Source organism: Salmo trutta, chromosome 4, assembly GCF_901001165.1.
Source record: "Salmo trutta chromosome 4, fSalTru1.1, whole genome shotgun sequence".
Lineage (NCBI taxonomy): Eukaryota > Metazoa > Chordata > Actinopteri > Salmoniformes > Salmonidae > Salmo > Salmo trutta.
The window spans coordinates 68,656,714-68,675,220 of NC_042960.1; the positions used below are offsets into that span (position 1 = coordinate 68,656,714).

General features: G+C 42.4%; 1 pseudogene; it reads left to right on the top strand.

The window, feature by feature from the left end:
- Positions 1-7,478: 7,478 nt before the first annotated feature.
- On the top strand, positions 7,479-10,452 carry LOC115193080 (E3 ubiquitin/ISG15 ligase TRIM25-like; annotated as a pseudogene).
- Positions 10,453-18,507: the final 8,055 nt, after the last annotated feature.

Sequence of the window (18,507 nt, forward strand, 5' to 3'; positions counted from 1 at the left end):
TTACCCAGGACCTCCTCCAGTATTACTGCCATCACCACAGCAGCTAGATAACTGTGTTCTACATCCTGGGGTTTACCCAGGACCTCCTCCAGTATTACTGCCATCACCACAGCAGCTAGATAACTGCCTATGCAAGACTCCAAGCCAAAAGTACTGCAAGCCAAACATGTTGAATAGCAGGTTTTTTCGGAGGGGCCCAGTCATCATGTGACTCCCTAATGGATTCCAATGAAAACCTTGTAGACTGATATACGAGACTTTTATCCAAAGGTGAACGTCTTTAAACTGCATTGTTCGCATGATGTGTCAAAGAAGTCAAGTTGGGAACCACTATGTCAAATTCTCCAAACATCTTTTATCCATCATGTGACACCTGTCCTTATTCTCATGACATAACGGGCTGTGAAAACAATGAACACAATATATTTAGGATGTAAACCAGAAACATGAACCACTGTTGATCCATTCTGTTCTGATCTAATGAGATGGATGTAGGGTCTTCTGGATCTTTCCCAGTCATGGAGGACAGAAACATGCAGCTGTGCACCTCACTGAAGACCACTACTGAATTGTGGGTAGGGAGGATATTGTGTCAGTACATTAATTTATCACAGGTTAGGGTTAGGCATGATATTCCATGTCAGACTTCAATGACACCTTTCTCAACATCTTAGACACCAAAGGTTGTTATTGAACACTTTTTTAAGGTCATATGACTTGTAATATTTTGATAGAGGGCGGAAATCCTCAGCTGAATGGGTTACAACTGACAATTTCTCTCTAGATATCTCCTCTTCCACAGATCATAGGTTAGGGTATATATATTCTGTCATACTTTTCAATACCACTTATCTCAACATATTAGACCCCAAAGGATGCCAGGTCAAGCTATTTCTCGTACATTAAAATGACAGACGATTTTTAAACACAGTAATGGGAACTATAGGGTGGTACAAAAATATTTGGAAGAAAATACGGTTGTAGTCTGGAGTGAATAACATAAAACAACACTTGTCCATCAAGCCTGAGGGAGGGAGAGAAACATGAGGGCCAGGCTCTGCTGGGGGACAACAATATGTACCAGAAGGTGTGTGTGTTCACTGTACCAGGGCTGCTGAAGAGCCTGCTCACATGTGTAGCGTATCCTTGGGTCCTTCTCTATCAGGTGGACGAGAAAGTCTTTATCTAAAAAAACACCACAGAGACACAACCATTTCTGTCTCTCTCATCTGAGAATGGAGGAGTACCCTACCTGAGTCCAAGATGTGGTTGAGAAAGGGGGTGGAGAGAGAGGAACATGGGAAACGTCTAAATAACGATAGAGGAATACTTCCAGTTAAACAAGATGTAAAAGACTGAAGACTGGACCTACTGAAACCAGGAGTAGTGATGGGGAAATCTATACAGTTACATATGGGGAGATTATTGTTGAATATATATCATTTAGACAATATCTCTATTTTATTGTTGAATATATATCATTTAGACAATATCTCTATATTATTATTGTCACGGTTGTCGTAGGGTAAAGTGGACCAAGACGCAGCTGGGAAATGTGCACTCATCTTTTATTGAATGGACAAAGAAGGGAAACCAAAACAAACACGTACACAACAAAAACACAACAACTAATAACAGGCCGGTAAGGCAACAAAGCTATACCCAGCAAATAATCTCCCACAAAATACCCACAAACACATACCTATTTATAGGACCCTCAATCAGAGGCAACAAGAAAACACTTGCCTCCAATTGAGAGTCCACCCCCAATTACCTAAACATAGAAATACAAATGACTAGACATAGAAATACATAAACATAGAACATTGCCCAAAACCCAGAATAATAAATCAAACACCCCACTAAACACACAACCACCCCAAACCACAAAAAACTAATACCCTCTGCCACGTCCTGACCAAACCCCAATAACAAATAACCCCTATTACTGGTCAGGACGTGACATTACCCCCCCCCCCAAGGTGCAGACCCCGTATGCACCTCAACAAAAAAATAAAAAATAAACCCCTAACTAAAGGGAGGGAAGGGAGGGTGGGTGCCGTCAACGACGGCTCCTGTGCTACATCCCCCCTCCCCAAACCTCCAACAGTGGAGGTGGTTTAGGCTCGGGCCTAAGACCACCCCCTGACCAGTCCACTCCTCCCAAATACCTCGGCCTGACTCGTGTCACTGTTGACCCTGGACTGTACTCTCGGAGCTCCGGACTGTAAAGCGATTCTAGGAGCTCCGGACTGTAGGACAGCTCTAGGAGCTCTGGACTGTAGGCCGTCTCACTCGGTGCCGGACTGTAGGCCGTCTCACTCGGTGCCGGACTGTAGGCCGTCTCACTCGGTGCCGGACTGTAGGCCGTCTCACTCGGTGCCGGACTGTAGGCCGTCTCACTCGGTTCCGGACTAGACACTGTTGCCGGACACTCTGGACGAGGTACTGTTGCCGGACACTCTGGACGAGGTACTGTTGCCGGACACTCTGGACGAGGTACTGTTGCCGGACACTCTGGACGAGGTACTGTTGCCGGACACTCTGGACGAGGTACTGTTGCCGGACACTCTGGACGAGGTACTGTTGCCGGACACTCTGGACTGGGACTGGGCTGATGCACTGCAAGCCTGATGCGTGGTGCTGGTACTGGATGTGCCAGTTTGGGGACACGCACCTCAGGGCTAGTGCGGGAAGCAGGAACAGGCTGAGTTTTACTGGGCTGATGCACTGAAAGCCTGGTGCGTGGTGCTGGATTGGGATGTGCCAGACTGGAGACACGCACCTCACGGCTAGTGCAAGCAGCGGGAATAGGATATACTGGACCGTAGAGTTGCACTGGCTGTCTCGAGCGCAGAACTGGCACCGCCCGTACTGGCTGGATGCCCACTTCTCCCTGGCAAATGCGGGGCGCTGGCACCTCGCACACCGGCCTGTGAATGCTTGGCCCCAACGCCATGCATATCACCTCATAGCACGGGACCTGACTAATGACAGGCTGCTTCCTATAAGCACCGGGAGTTGGCTTGGGGCTTAATCCTGGCCCCGCCAAACTACCCATGTGCCCCCCCCAAAAAAATTATTGGGGGTGCCTCTCAGGTTCCCGTAGCTCCCATAACTTGTCCTCCCAATATTGCCGTTCCTTCAGCCAAGTCCAACCTTCAGGCCGGTGCTCCAATCCCCGCTGCTTGGTCATCTTGTGGTGGGTAGTTCTGTCATGGCTGTCATAGAGATTAGACCAAGGTGCAGCGGGTTGCGTGCTCATCATTATTTTATTTAAAAAGTGAACACGAAAAAACAAAGAACGACAGACCGACAGTTTCGCAGGCTATATTAACAGCAGTGCAAAATGCAACTACCCACAAACAGACAGGTGAAAACAAGCTCCTTAAGTATGACTCTCAATCAGAAACAACGATGTACAGCTGTTCCTGATTGAGAGCCACACCCGGCCAACAAAGAAATACACAACATAGAAAACCTAGAATACCAAAACAAGAACATACACCAAAAACCCCGGAACACATAAATACAACACCCCACTACATACACATAACCCCCGAACCACATAAAACAAATACCCCCTGCCACGTCCTGACCAAACTACAACAACAAATAACCCTTAACAGGTCAGGACGTGACAAATATTGTGTTAGTTGGCTGTAATTGCACCAAAACTCGGGTGCAGACAGTGATAACCACCAGTTTCATTTCTCTTTTCTGCTGATATTTAGGTGCTGCTGCTCCAGCTACTTTCTGTTCTCTGGCATGTGTCGTGGAAATTCTAATCAAGTGAGAGAGACGTGGATAATTCTTCAAACACTCAATGTTTATTTGATATCGACTAATTATAGCAGTAATGAAGCTGGTTGACAAACCACCTGTAAGTGATTAGTTGAGAGCTCAATGATTCTGAGTTGGGGCTTGCCTTACTGAGTTGTTCTGAGTTGAGGCTTGCCTTACATAGCCCAACCTTGTTACATTTCCTTAACCAGCTCAGCTATAGACTACACCAGCATGACTAGTATCTATGTGGACCCTACTACAGTTTAACCAGCTCAGCTATAGACTACACCAGCATGACTAGTATCTATGTGGACCCTACTACAGTTTAACCAGCTCAGCTATAGACTACACCAGCATGACTAGTATCTATGTGGACCCTACTACAGTTTAACCAGCTCAGCTATAGACTACACCAGCATGATTAGTATCTATGTGGACCCTACTACTGTTTAACCAGCTCAGCTATAGACTACACCAGCATGACTAGTATCTATGTGGACCCTACTACAGTTTAACCAGCTCAGCTATAGACTACACCAGCATGACTAGTATCTATGTGGACCCTACTACAGTTTAACCAGCTCAGCTATAGACTACACCAGCATGATTAGTATCTATGTGGACCCTAATACTGTTTAACCAGCTCAGCTATAGACTACACCAGCATGACTAGTATCTATGTGGACCCTACTACAGTTTAACCAGCTCAGCTATAGACTACACCAGCATGACTAGTATCTATGTGGACCCTACTACAGTTTAACCAGCTCAGCTATAGACTACACCAGCATGATTAGTATCTATGTGGACCCTACTACTGTTTAACCAGCTCAGCTATAGACTACACCAGCATGACTAGTATCTATGTGGACCCTACTACAGTTTAACCAGCTCAGCAGTACCATAGATATTAAACCCAGGATAGAGGGGCTGAGTGAATGTGGTCTGGACTCTGTGGAGGAGGGTCATTGTGTCTGAGACACTGTAGAAGGACAGAGTACCTGCCTTGTGATCCAGGTACACTCCTACTCTGGAGGACTGAGGGCCTGATACTTTAGTCTCAACATTATTGTGTATGAACCAAAAACCACCACTAGAGTACTGTAAACTCCAGGACTTGTTATTGTCTCCAAGTCCATCATCTGTCTCTGTTCTGCTGTATAAACATCACCAGTCCACTCCACCTCCCAGTAACAGCATCCAGACAGACCCTCTCTACAAAGAACCTGGTAATGGTTGGTGAATCTGTCTGGATGGTCAGGATATGGTTGGTCTTGGGATGTATAGGTCACCTTTCTGTTCCCTTCAGACAGAGAGAGGTGTGTGTGTGCTGTGTTTGGGTCCAGTGTGAGCTGACAGGAATCTGGGAGAAGAGCAGAGCAGAGACCAATGAGGGGAGTCAGAACAATAAGTTAAGTCAGATACTGTATCTACCCTGTCTTTGATTAGAGCACAGCAGAGATCAAATCAGAGAAATATGAGGAGTCAGATAGATACCCAGTCTTTGATTAGATCTACTATTGCTATATATTTCTAGAGGGATTGTTAGGAGTGTCGGTAAAAAGAGACTGTTAGTTACTTCACAATAAAGAGACTCACATTGCAACAACTGTTCTCTGGTCTTGGGCTCTGGAGGCAGTACAACATCCACTATATTCACTACAGACACACAAACACATTGACAGAGAGAGGGAATGTTATCATCATACCATATTCCACATGTATATGACTAGTAGGGGACTTTCAATGGTCTAAAGTTGATGTTCTTATTGTTTTCAACACACCTGTAGTGGAGATCTTGGTCCATTCTCCTTTAAGGAAGTCTTCTAGTTTCTCTCTCAGTTCAGACACAGTCTTACTCACATCTCCAAAGTACTGAAGAGGACGGACAACGATGCTGGGTAAGACTGAAGATACACTGATACTGGAGAGAGACTGATAACTCTGGAGAGAGAAAGAGAGAGACAGGGGGAGAGAGACAGAGAGAGAGAGAGAGACAGAGAGACAGAGACAGAAAGAGAGAGGGACAAGGAAAGACAGGGACAGAGACAGTGAGGGACAGAGAGAGGGACAGAGACAGAGAGAGGGGTAGAGAGAGAGATGGACTGAGAGAGAGAGAGAGAGAGAGAGAGAGAGAGACAGAGAGAGTGAGACCGAGACAGAGAGAGAGGGACCGAGACAGAGAGAGAGGGACCGAGACAGAGAGAGAGGGACCGAGACAGAGAAGGACAAAGAGGGGGAGTGACAGAGATGGACAGAGACGGACAGAGGGAGAGAAAGAGAGAGAAAGAGACAGACAGAGGGACAGAGGGAGAGACAGGGACGGACAGAGGGAGAGAGAGGGATGGACAGAGGGAGAGAGAGGGACGGACAGAGGGAGAGAGAGAGGGACAGACAGAGAGAGAGAGAGACGGACAGAGAGAGAGAGGGACGGACAGAGAGAGAGAGGGACGGACAGAGAGAGAGAGAGGGACAGAGAGAGAGAGAGAGGGACAGAGAGAGGGACAGAGAGAGAGAAAGAGAGAGAGAGAGAGAGAGAGGGACGGACAGAGAGAGAGAGAGAGGGACAGGACAACATAATGATTGAGGTGAATAGTTTCACATTAAGTTAATTTCATATCACATGTAACAAGACAAGTTTAGTTACCTGGAGGAAATGGATGTGATCCTCTGAAGAGAGTTTGTGGGAGGGGGAGGGACTTCCTTGTTCTGCCAGAGGGGAGGGGTTAGAGGGAGAGAAGGAGGGGTAGAGGGAGAGAAGGAGGGGTAGAGGGAGGGAGAGAGAGGGAGAACTGCATACAACGTCTAGAAGGAGAGAAATATTTTAGTACCTAGGTTAGGGCCCTTAATATGGAATAAATCTACCAAATGTGAGTTGTTAGAATATATAAAGGGTAACAGTTTATATGAATATCACGTCCTGACCAGTAAAGGGGTTATTTGTTTTTATAGTTTGGTCAGGACATGGCAGGGGGCATTTGTTTTAAATGGTTTGGGGAGCGTGTGTATGTAGAGGGGTGTTAGATGTATGTATTCCGGGGTTTTGGTTATTGTTCTATGTTAGTTTATTTCTATGTTCCGTCTAGTCATTTGTATTTCTATGTTTAACTAATTGGTGTTGGGGCCTTCAGTTGGAGACAGCTGTCTATCATTGCCTCTGATTGAAGGTCCTATAATTAGGAGAATGTTTGTTTTGGGGATTGTGGAAGATTGTTCCTTGTATTGCTGTGTGTTGCCTACAAGACTGTTTTGTTGGCCGTAAATTTTTTTCATGTTTAATTTGTAAATATTAAACATGAGCATTCACGTACCCGCTGCGCCTTACGACGACCGTGACAATGAAGTACATATTATAATTATTTGATTTCATGTCAAAACCCTTTTTTCAAATAATAAACCCTTCCAACAAAACCCTGTGATTTCATGTCAAAACCCTATTCTGTTCTAGTCAATATATTATAAAGGTCATTAAAATAATGATACATACGTACTTCATAGAAACTGTTACCCTTCATATATTCTAACAACTCACATTTTAAGATTCATTATGTAATTTATTCCATGTTAAGGGCTCTAACCTTGGAACAAAACTAATTGTCTCCCTCTTGCTGTTGCATGCAGTTCCTCTCTCTCTTCCTCCATTCCTCTAACCCCTCCCTCCCTCCTTCTAACCCCTCCCCTCTGGCAGAACCAGGAAGTCCCTCCCCCTCCCACAAGCTCTCTTCTGAGGAAACAAAACTGATCTGAGTCTCTGTGTCGTCTGTCTGTGTGAGAGTGAACAACCGTCTCAATGGCTCAGCAGGGAGTTCTGCTGGACCAGGACCGGTTCTGTTGTTCTGTCTGTTTGGATCTACTGAAGGAGCCAGTGGCTATTCCCTGTGGACACAGTTACTGTAGGAGCTGTATTGAGGACTGCTGGGATCAGGATGTTCTGAAAGGGGTCTATAGCTGTCCTCAGTGCAGAGAGACCTTCACTCCAAGGCCTAATCTGAGGAAAAATAACATGTTGGCTGAGATGGTGGAGAAACTGAAGAAGACAGGACTCCAGGCTGCTCCCCCTCCTGCTCTGTGCTATGCTGGACCTGGAGATGTGGTGTGTGATTTCTGCACTGGGACCAGAAAGCAGAAAGCCCTCATGTCCTGTCTGGTGTGTCTGGCCTCTTACTGTGAGACTCACCTCCAATATCACTCTGAATCTTCTACTTTGAAGAAGCACAAGCTGGTCAAAGCCACCGCACAACTACAGGAGAAGATCTGCTCTCATCATGATAAACTGCTGGAGGTTTACTGTCGTACCGATCAGCAGTGTATCTGTCTGCTGTGTGTGATAGATGAACATAAAGGCCATGATACAGTGTCAGCTGCAGCAGAGAGGACTGAGAAACAGGTAAGACCAGAACAACTTGTTGGTGACTGTCTGATAAACAAAGAATTAAAGATACAGTAGGAACTAAGGCCGTTTGAATATGAGATCATTCAAATGAAATGGATCCACAAATATGAACACAAACCTTGAGTATATTGACATGTTAACCCAGATTCTCCAAATGTATCACCATTTTCTAAAGTCAAACACTATTATCATTCTGAATGGCCTTTAATGAGTCCAAAGTTCAGTCTCAACCCCTTAATACATGTAGGCCTACCATAAAACTATAATCATTCACATAGCAACATAATATAATATTGTAAAGGGACTTCCTCAGGATTGTAGACCTTCCTCTCTATGGGCCCTATGTCACATTACTATACTATTGATCTACTGGACTAATAAAGCTTGATAGCTCATTGAAGAGGGATTCTCCACAGAGGCAGCTGGGGATGAGTCAGCAGAAGGTCCAGCAGAGATTCCAGGAGAGAGAGAAGATGCTGAAGAATCTCCAAATAGCTGTGAAGTCTCTCAAGGTGAGTATTGTTGACCAGAGGAGACACACCATTTTACCTGTCTCCAATCAGAGAGAGAGAGAGAGAGAGAGAGAGAGAGAGAGAGAGAGAGAGAGAGAGAACCTTCTCCAATCCCACTATGTCTGGACCCCTATCAGACTGCTTAATGTAACTGACGGGATATGAACCCAGGTCTACTGTGGGATAAACCAACATCTTGACCATTACATCAAGAGAACATTACCTATTGGGCCAACACTGATTTAGAAGTTGCAGGTGGGGCTACCTCATCACATAACCATGAGTAACCATGACTGACTCCTGTCCCCTATACATTAACATGGAGCTCTCTCTTTCTCTCTCTCTCAATTCAATTCAAAGGTCTTTATTGGCATGGGAAACATATGTTTACATTGCCAAAGCAAGTGAAATAGATAATAAACAAAAGTGAAATAAACAACCAGAAAAGAACAGTAAACATTACACTCACAAAAGTTTCAAAGGAATAGAGACATTTCAAATGTTATAATTCAAGTGCAAACAGAGAGAGCCGTGCGCCAGACTGAGTTCTGGAGGTGAAATGGAAATGAATGAGGGAGAGTTAAGTGAGGTAGATGGAGTGGAGAAGAGCTCAGAACCAGAGAAGTATTTGGTCATATGAGATTTGACTTCAGAAGAGTTCCAGGGTGTGTTGAGTGGTGGTGTCCCGTCCTCCCAGGTCGTTGGCATGGTGCAGGAGTAGATAGGGTCAAAGTAGTGGAATGGGGTAGTGGGTTTTTAATGAATGTAGGGTTAGTTGGCATGGTGCAGGAGCAGATAGGGTCAAAGTAGTGGAATGGGGTAGTGGGTTTTTAATGAGTGTAGGGTTAGTTGGAAGGGTGTTTTCTTATTTGTATCACAAAGTAAAATAGATTTATATTATTGTCCAGTGGTGTATTGGTGCCTATTTCAACAAGAGTAGTGGTACACCAGACCTACACACTCAGATCCTTCCACCGTGACAGATAACGCCTGGCAACAACACAGAGACCAGTCCACATCCGCCACACCTGACACATAGCATCTCATTCACAGACATGCCGTCCTTCCTTCACAGGCGAACACCGACACTCCGAATGAGAGATATGTAATTACCAGTGAGGGGGGGAGGGGGGGGAGGGGGGGAGATGTGTAATTACCAGTGAGGGGGGGAGGGGGGGAGGTGGGAAGGGGGGTGGGGCGTGGGGAGGGGGGAGATGTGTAATTACCAGTCCTTCATCAACCACTACAGTCGGTTTAATGGGATGTTAATCTGTAAGGGTGTGAAGGACATGTTAGAGAGAGGGTTCATTACATGGGACCTTTCATTAAGGGTTTATTTGTTAGTTTCCACTGTTTATCGGTTAGAGTTGAGGGGGGAGTAGGGTAGTTTGTTTGGGAGGTGTGATGTCCTCAACCGAGTGGAGAAGAAACGCTGTCTCTTCAGGTGCATTCTGGAGAATGGTGTGGAGGAATTATTGATCATGGTCGGTGAACAGGTGGGAGAGGAACATATACACTGTATCCAGAATGAACAAGGCGGTGGTTGTGGTAATGTAAAAGGTGAGTCTTGTTGCCCGGCTAGTTACCAGTATGATTTATGTGAGGGGTGTGTTGGTGCTGATTTCGACAAGAGTAGTGGTGTCTAATCTGCCTCCGTTTATTACGGACGAACAGATCCGTAAAGAGTTGGTTCGTTTTGGTAAATTTACAAGTGGTTTTTGTTTAGTGGCTCTCGTCTGGGTGTCTCTTTTCGTAGACTAGTGTTTGTTTCTTAACCTGTTAGGGCTAGGTGGCAGTATTGAGAATTTTTTGAAAAAAATATGTGCCCATTTTTAACTGCCTCCTACACCTACCCAGTAACTAGAATATGCATATACTTATTATATATGGATAGAAAACACCCTAAAGTTTCAAAAACTGTTTGAATGGTGTCTGTGAGTATAACAGAACTCATTTGGCAGGCAAAACCCTGAGACAGATTCTGACAGGAAGTGGATACCTGATGTGTTGAATTGACTTTGAGCCTATGCCATTGAAAAACAAAGGGGGTGAGGAATATTCTGGCACTTCCTATTGCTTCCACAAGATGTCCCCAGCCTTTACAAAGTGTTTTGGGTGTTCTACAGTTAGATCTGACCGAATAAGAGCAATGGAACTTGATGGCCCATTAGACCCCTGGCGCGCGATTTGATGGTGGGTACTCTCATTCCGAAACGTTTTAAAAGAAAACCCAATGGTCCGCCTTGAATTTTATTCATGTTCTGGTTAAAAAAGGCCCTAATGATTTATGCGATACAACGTTTGACATGTTTGAACGAACGGAAATATATTTTTTCCGTTCTTGAAGTGAAGTGAAGTCCGGCTGGCTTAGATCATGTGCTACAACACGGAGGTTTTTGGATATAAATGATGAGCTTTTTTGAACAAAACTACATTCGTTATGGACCTGGGACTCTTTGGAAGTGACATCTGATGAAGAGAATCAAAGGTAATGGATTATTTATATAGTATTTTCGATTTTAGATTCCTCCAACATGGCGGTTAGTCTGTATCGCGATGCGTATTTTTCTGGCGCAGTGCTCAGATTATAGCAAAGTGTGATTTTCCAGTAAGGTTAAATTTAAATCTGACAAGTCCATTGCGTTCAAGAGATGTAAATCTATAATTCTTTGAATGACAATATAATATTTTAGCAATGTTTTCTAATATTAATTAATTATTTTGTTGTCATGACTTGACTGCCGGTATTGGAGGGAAACGATTTCCTGAACATCAACGCCATAGTAAAACGCTGTTTTAAAATATAAATATGAACTTGATTGAACTAAAAATGCATGCATTGTCTAACATAATGTCCTAGGAGTGTCATCTGATGGAGATTGTAAAAGGTTAGTGCATAATTTTAGCTGATTGTATGGTTTTGGTGAAGCATGTCTTTGAATCGACAATGCATTGCACACAGCTATTGTCAATGTACTCTCCTAACATAACCTAACTTTATGCTTTCCCTGTAAAACCGTTTTGAAATCGGAAAACGTGGTTAGATTAAGAAGATGTTTATCTTTCAAAGGCTGTAAGTTAGTTGTATGTTTGAAAAACTTGAATTTTGACATTTATTAGGTTTCAAATTTGCCGCTCTTGAAATGCACCTGCTGTTGAAAGGGTGCGCCACGGGGGGCACGCTAACGTCCCAGGTAGCCCCAAGAAGTTAAACTAAATTCAAGGTTAAACAGGGGAGGGGTGGTACACAAGGTTTGTTTAGGGCAGACAAGCGCGACCAGCTGGCTGGTCACTACATTTTTAACCACATTTACTGATAAAACTAGTTCATTGCATCCGCAAAGGAGCCCAGTTATATAATATTACCATATGACCCAGCTGTTTGCTGTAGTTTTGAAGTAAACGCGAAAAAGCAGGTCTTATTTTAGGTTCTGTTTCACCCTGCCAGCTCCTATTAGTTGTATTGAAAAAACAGGTCTTATTTTAGGTCATGTGTCACCCGCTTTGTATTAGTTATTTTATTATATGTATTATTGCAAGGCAGAACACTTGATAAACAAGACTCATTTGTTTTATATGTTAAATGGTGTTTGAATTGGGTGACATAGTAACCTCTATGTGAAAGTCCAGCAATTGGCGTGGGACAGGTTGGCAGGTTTGAGCCTGATCTCTCAAATTAAATACACTTTATTTCTCAACTGCCTCACCAATATCTTTACGTGAATTAATAACTTTTAATTGGTAAATATTTCCAATAGATGGCAGCATAAGACCACGAAGCATCAGTTATAGGCTACAAGCAGCAATATGATTGACATAAAATAGCATGCAACCAAAGACTATATGTCCCATGATTTTCTAAAATGGTCACTCATTACTTTACAGTTAGCTATATATCTCTTGTTAGTCCTGTGTTGCTTTTGGGTGATCAAAACAATATTAACTATAGCAGGTATTGAACCCTGGTCAAAATACCAACAAAAATCCAAACGCTCTAACCACTAGGCTACCTGCTGCTCGGCCCAGCGCTCTAACCACTAGACTACCTGCTGCCCGGCCAAACACTCTAACCACTAGGCTACCTGTCGCCCGGCCAAACGCTCTAACCACTAGACTACCTGCTACCTCTACACTCTAACCAATAGACTACCTGCCACCTCTACACTCTAACCACTAGGCTACATGCTACCTCTACACTCTAACCACTAGGCTACCTGTCGCCCGGCCAAACGCTCTAACCACTAGACTACCTGCTACCTCTACACTCTAACCAATAGACTACCTGCCACCTCTACACTCTAACCACTAGGCTACATGCTACCTCTACACTCTAACCAATAGACTACCTGCTACCTCTACATTCTAACCACTAGGCTACCTGCTGCCCTTTCACAGAGGTCTAGTTTACGTTTACATGTGAGTCATTTAGCAGACACTCTTATCCAGAACCACGAGGGTTAAGAGCCCAAATCTGCCTAAAAAAGGAGATTTACAGATTTTTCACCTAGTCGGCTCGGGGATTCGAAACAGCCACCTTTCAGTTACTGCCCAACGTTCTTAACAAACAGTCTTCTCATGTGTCTGTCAGTATATCTTCAACTTCTATGTCTCTGCTAGTATATCTTCTCCTGTAATTCACCTGCTCTGGTCTCTAACTCTGGCATTCTATTTGTTCTACCTGATTAGCTAAAATGTCATCCATTATTTAAAGAGATAGATCCTAGTAAACCAACTCTAGGGATAATATCTTGCCCTAATATTTTAGCTACCATAATCATGTCCACCAAGTAAGTTGGGAATGCTTCTACCCATTTGCTATACTTATCTATTATTGTTAAACACCCCTTCTTCCCCTCACTTCAAAATAGTTCAATAAGTCCATTTCCAAATGTTGGAGTGGATATTCTACAAAAAATTATTTAAGTAATTATCCTCTAGGCCATGAAGTAGTTATCCTCTAGGCCACCACTCTTTCCTAACCTGCAGTGTTTCCTAACCTGTTCTATCACCTGCTCTACCATTCTTCCCCCCTATTGATACATGGCTCCGCCCATGTGTCAATATTGCCGTATATCTAAACAGTGTCTTTGGTAAGATTAGTAAATTATCCTTATGTCAGACCTTCTCTTGTAGGATTGCCCCCTTTCATTTTCCACATGTCCAATTCTCCCTGGGGCATTCGTTCTTGGCTATCCTGTAACAATTCTTTGTTAAGTGTCTTATCTTCTTCAAGATTTATCTGTGCTGCTTTGTATGGTTTTAAATACCTATGTGCTTGTCTGTGTAAATAGTAACTTTTTCTCTCCTTTCTTATCTCGACGGCTCTAGTCAATGCTACTATTTCGGCCTGCTGTGCAGAATAGTGTCTGGTCAATGGTTCAGTGTCTAACACTTTAGTTCCTGAAACCAACTAAGCTTTCATTCCCCTTTTTGTTAGGGTAACAACTACTTTCAACAAAATTATAATATCTCTTCCTAGTGAATTTACCAAACATAAACTTAAAATCAAATCTAAAATACATGCCTCTCCTCCTAACTTTTCATATTTAAAATAAAACCCAATGGAACCGGTAGTCTCTCAATGGATTAATATCCTAAAGCTAAGTGAACTGAACTAAATACACTTTCTATCTTCTCCTCCTGGCCCCCCTCCTTTCAACCTGCTACTCCCCAACCCTCAAGGTTTCAGCAGTGCGAGGGAGGACTTCTCCGTCTGCCCTTTCTTCTATCTGGCTGTCTCTCTTTCTCATAACAGTCAGTATCAAATATGGGTTGTTTCCAAATATTGACTAAATGTCCCAGTGTCTCCCTGGTTGCATTCCAGGATTTTTTGAAAAATCAACATGTCTTAAAATCAAGATTATTCCATAGCTACTTAACCTGTTTGGTATAGGGGGCAGTATTGAGAATTTTGGAAAAATATGTTCCCATTTTTAACTGCCTCCTACACCAACTCAGAAGCTAGAATATGCATATTATTGTTCAGGTTTGGATAGAAAACACTCTGAATTTTCTAAAACTGTTTGAATGGTGTCTGTGAGTATAACAGAACTCCTATGGCAGGCAAAAACCTGACAAGGTTTCAAGCAGGAAGTACCCTGTCTGACAAGGAGTCGTGCGTCTTACCTCTTTTTATTGAAAAGTAAGGATCTTAGCTGTAACGTGACAATTCCCAGGGCTCCAATAGGCTCTCAGAGCCTGCGAAAACCCTGAAGGTTTACGAGGGAGCCTCAGGTTGAAACATATTATCACCTTTTGTAAGTGGCTGCTCCGAGGACCTTTCAATGATGCGCGTGCATGAGTCGCTTCTGAGGAGAAATTTTATTCGGCTGTTTAGGCTCAATGCATACTCCCGGTCGGAATATTATCACTTCTCTACGACATAAATGGCATAAAAATTGGTTTTAAACAGCGGTTGACATGCTTCGAAGTACGGTAATGGAATATTTAGACATTTTTGACAAGCCAACGCGCCATGCGTGGGACCGTGAAAAAGCATTCTGATAGTGTCTAGAACTCACGAACAAAACGTCGCTTTTGGAACATAACGATGGATTATTTGGGACCAAACCAACATTTGTTATTGAAGTAGAAGTCCTGGCAGTGTATTCTGATGAAGAACAAGCAAGGTAAGAACATTTTTCTTATAGGAAATGTGATTTTGGTGGAGGCTGAACTGGGTGGGTATCTAAATAGCTAGCCCTGTAATGCCGGGCTATGTACTTAGATTATTGCAAAATGTGCTTCATCCGAAAAGCTATTTTAAAATCGGACATATCGAGTGCATAGAGGAGTAATGTATCTATAATTCTTAAAATTATTGTTATGCTTTTTGTGAACGTTTATCGTGAGTAATTTAGCAAACTGTTAGTAAATTCACCGTAAGTTTGCGGTGGTTTTTTTTCTGAACGTCACATGCTAATGTAAAAAGCTGGTTTTTGATATAAATATGAACTTGATTGAACAGACATGCATGTATTGTATAACACAATGTCCTAGGTGTGTCATCTGATGAAGATCATCAAAGGTTAGTGCTGCATTTAGCTGTGGTTTGGGTTTATGTGACATGATATGCTAGCTTGAAAAATGGGTGTCAGATTTTTTCTGGCTGGGCACTCTGCTGACATAATCTAATGTTTTGCTTTCGTTGTAAAGCCTTTTTGAAATCGGACAGTGGGGTTAGATTAACGAGATTCTTGTCTTTAAATAGCTGTGAAATAGTCATATGTTTGAGAAATTGAAGTAATAGTATTTCTAACGATTCAAAAATCGCGCCATTGGAATTACAATAGCGTTACGTAGGTGGGACGAAATCGTCCCACATAGCCCAGAGAGGTTAACCTCTCTAGTACATGTGGGACGAACTCGTCCCACCTACGTAACAGCCACTGAAATCCAGTGGCGCGATTTTTGAATCGTTAGAAATGCTATAACTTCAATTTCTCAAACATATGACTATTTCACAGCTATTTAAAGACAAGAATCTCGTTAATCTAACCCCACTGTCCGATTTCAAAAAGGCTTTACAACGAAAGCAAAACATTAGATTATGTCAGCAGAGTACCCAGCCAGAAAAAATCAGACACCCATTTTTCAAGCTAGCATATCATGTCACATAAACCCAAACCACAGCTAAATGCAGCACTAACCTTTTATAATCTTCATCAGATGACACACCTAGGACATTGTGTTATACAATACATGCATGTCTGTTCAATCAAGTTCATATTTATATCAAAAACCAGCTTTTTACATTAGCATGTGACGTTCAGAAAAAGCATAACCACCGCAAACTTCCGGTGAATTTACTAACAGTTTGCTAAATTACTCACGATAAACGTTCACAAAAAGCATAACAATTATTTTAAGAATTATAGATACATTACCCCTCTATGCACTCGATATGTCCGATTTTAAAATAGCTTTTCGGATTAAGCACATTTTGCAATAATCTAAGTACATAGCCCGGCATTACAGGGCTAGCTATTTAGATACCCACCCAGGTCAGCCTCCACCAAAATCACATTTCCTATAAGAAAGATGTTCTTACCTTGCTTGTTCTTCATCAGAATACACTGCCAGGACTTCTACTTCAATAACAAATGTTGGTTTGGTCCCAAATAATCCATCGTTATATCCAAACAGCGACGTTTTGTTCGTGAGTTCTAGAATGCTTCTTCGCGGTGTCGCGCATGGCGCATTGGCGTGTCAAAAATGTCTAAATATTCCATTACCGTACTTCGAAGCATGTCAACCGATGTTTAAAACCAATTTTTATGCCATTTATGTCGTAGAGAAGTGATAATATTCCGACCGGGAGTATGCATTGAGCCTAAACAGCCGAATAAAATTTCTCCTCAGAAGCGACTCATGCACGCGCATCATTGAAAGGTCCTCCGAGCATCCACTTACAAAAGGCGATAATATATTTCAACCTGAGGTTCCCTCGTAAACCTTCAGTTATTTCGCGGGCTCTGAGAGCCTATTGGAGCCCTGGGAATTGTCACGTTACAGCTAAGATCCTTACTTTTCAATAAAAAGAGGTAAGACGCACGACTCCTTGTCAGACAGGGTACTTCCTGCTTGAAACCTTGTCAGGTTTTTGCCTGCCATAGGAGTTCTGTTATACTCACAGACACCATTCAAACAGTTTTAGAAAATTCAGAGTGTTTTCTATCCAAACCTGAACAATAATATGCATATTCTAGCTTCTGAGTTGGTGTAGGAGGCAGTTAAAAATGGGAACATATTTTTTCCAAAATTCTCAATACTGCCCCCTACCCCAAACAGGTTAACGAGATTCTTGTCTTTAAATAGCTGTGAAATAGTCATATGTTTGAGAAATTGAAGTAATAGTATTTCTAACGATTCAAAAATCGCGCCACTGGAATTATAATAGCTGTTACGTAGGTGGGACGAAATCGTCCCACATAGCCCAGAGAGGTTAAATTTATCTTGATACCCTCAATGATCCTGGATCACCTGCAGATGTCATATATTCCTGTCCCATTGGCTTAGAATATATCCTAAATACTTGACATAAGTCTACAATTATTAAACTTATTCAACAACAAAATATAATAATACTATTATATCAATTCCACAGCCTTGTTGTGTTAAATCTTTTCCACTGAATACAACAACAGCTGACTACCTAAGGGAAAATACTTATTTAGATAAAAAAAATACCCCTACTACTGGTGAAAAGATTTTCAAATAACATAATCAGATCAAAATGACTAATCTGAACTACTCCACAAAGAAAAATTATTGTACCATTGTCGTCATTCTGTCTTCTCATTGCTTAAAATTACCAATATGTCTAAGAACTTTAAGCTCCATCATCTTTTTCAGTTATACAAATTTCCTTAAAATTAGTATGACAAATGACCTTAAATTCACTATCCAAATGGCTTTTCAATGAGGCTGATCAGACCACAAAGGAATGCCATTGATAGAAGTCAAGAGTCATACCACCCTTTCAAAAATGTGTTTCTTACTTTATTAGACAAATTAAAGGAAAACCTTCAACATTTTCTACATATTTTATCTCAGGTTCCCAGAACATTTCCCTTATCCAAAGACTTCACATGTTTACAGTTTTTCTCAATTGCTAAAACACAATTTCTGAAACCTTGCTCCATTTCCTGAAAACATTAAACACAAAACCTCATCTTCAGGCACTGTTTACATAACCTCTGACTCCTCTCGCAAAATGAAACATTAGCCTCAAAACAGTTTTACCTGTGTTCAAAATCAAACACTGCTCTCAAATCATAAACAAAGTGATCAAAATGACATACACTCTCAAGCAGT